Below are 2,315 nucleotides of genomic sequence, written 5' to 3'. Positions count from 1 at the left end.
CAGGGTTTGGCAGGCATGCAACGATGTAATCAATTTCCATTTTGTGATCTGGTATGCCCCCCCCCCCATTGGTGTATAATGCTTTGTGTCGCCCAATGAGATGTTCTTTGAAACTTAACCATGTCGATATGTAAGGAGCAGGTGTTATTGATACAAAGTGAAGGCATTAATGAAAAAGGAAAAATTAAAAAGCTAATAGGATGGATGTGTCGATACAAAAATTTGTCACTGGAAACATTGAATATAGGGGATTCAGCAATATTAATCAAGGACAGGAGAGAATATATGAATAGACGTAATTAGGAATATAATTAGGGATCGAGAGTCAGATTTAAAGGCTATCGAACTATTATTATAACCCTTGCTGATTTGAAACTCTTTAATTAGATGGCCAATTTGTGGGGAAATACAAATGATCGTATTAACACAAGGAGAAAAATGGATTGGCTCATTGATGGGAGAGTCCGGGCAGTTATTACAGCATTAACTCCTCGACAGAAGCCTTGCATCCAGCGCACTCTCCAGTTAAAACCATGCTCACTTCCACCACCAGCCATGCCAGAGACTGTGAATGATACCACAATACAGAATGAGGGGCTGTTCCCCCAAGCAATTCACGACATGAGCAAATCCCTGGTATCAAAGATCATAAACAACAGTTTTACTTTAATGAAAAAGGTCAAGATCCTAAATAAAATGTCAGTAAGGGGAAGTCAGAAGTTTAGGAAGAGATAATTGTCCCAAGACCGATGACGTTCATCCCAGCAAGTCAGACAAAAACACTTTAAATGATTTAAATGAACGCCCCTCTTTCCTGGAGTAAGCACCCACACCCGGCTTCCTGGAAACATCCCTGCGCGAGGGATAAAACTCGAGGCATGTTCCTGACATACTTTCTGACATCCCTTCCCATCATGTCTGTCATTCTGTGCCTCTCAGCACGTTGCTATAATACTGGAGGAAGACACGGCTGTCTGGTCCTGTCAAGAGCTCCAGCCTCGGAAACCCTAGGGAGCAGTTCTCCCCTGTCCTATTGGATTGCTCTGAGTCAACATCAACTCCAGGCCAGTAGGTTTGACTTTGACATAAGACCGGAACCTATGTCACTCATAGTTCAAATACCAGCAAGGTCACCTGTGACGGACAGGTTTCAAGCAGAGCTTCCAGACAAAGACAAGACTAGGAAGAAAAGCCTGGTGACCTATTTCCCAAAGCTCACCAATGACGACCTCGTGGGTCAACCAGCAAACACTGTCTGATCAAGTGCTGGAAGATGTGCTCCCTGGGTAGAAAGGCTGGCCAACTACCTAGTGACCTGTAACCAGGGCCTGGGGACAACAATGAAGAGAAGATGGCCCAGGACTGGGCAGCATTTCCTTCTGCTGTCCCTGGGTCACCATGTGTTGGAGGAGGCTTCATGGCAGGTTTGTTAAATGCTACCACCATCCCTTTTATTTTCCAGTTTCCCCCAGAAGGTCTATCAATGCCGTAGGAAGGTGGCGGGCATAAGAGGTGCAGTGTTTCTGCTTTACCCTCCCTTCCCCTCAGCAACAAGGGCGATTCTGACAGCCCTTCCTGGGAGGGGTGCCCTTCGGTCCCAGTCAGGAATCCACACTAGGGACGCGCTATTTATTCTATCAGCACCCCGAGGAGCTGATGACTGACAAATCCAAGGTGCATAATCAATTGACTAGTAAAAATTAATTTGTGGCAGTGGCAGTTACACACTTTCATGTCAACTTGATAAAAGAATAAAGGGGTTGTGTCTAGCCTTGTCAATCAGGTGATCCCTACTTGTGGGCGTGGCCTTCTCATGAGGCTTCTGGGAACTTCCTGTCTCTGGATTCTGCCCTTAGAAGAGGTGGGCCACTCCCTCTCTGTTTCACCTTCCTGTTGACAAGCCACATGGAGCCACCCCGATGGCAGCCAGAGCCCTGGAGATGCTTCCATGGCCACTGGATCCACAAGACTTTTCAACCATTGAGATCTTCCTCATTCAACATCATTTTAGGTGATGTATATGAGTCTAAAGAGTAATTTATGGCCTAGTATCGGACACATGGGCTAATATTGGACTTATGGACTTGATCTGGACTGGGCTGGGATGTTTTCTCAATATACAATTGCTCTTTGATAGAAAACGCTCTCTTACACACACATATGAATGTCTCTGGATTAGTCAACCCAGACGAACACGGTGGGATTGAAGATTTAAAGACAATAACATCATGAGATAATTACAATTAGCCAACTTCAGATGGTAATCTGTCTTTGGAATGGGGGAACCTGCCATTAATAAAAGCAAAAGAGAAAAG

The sequence above is a fragment of the Echinops telfairi genome, unplaced genomic scaffold, assembly GCF_000313985.2.
Source record: "Echinops telfairi isolate 266 unplaced genomic scaffold, ASM31398v2 ScPeMD7_7412;HRSCAF=8450, whole genome shotgun sequence".
Classification (NCBI taxonomy): Eukaryota; Metazoa; Chordata; class Mammalia; order Afrosoricida; family Tenrecidae; genus Echinops; species Echinops telfairi.
Note: the sequence above shows the minus strand (reverse complement) of the source record.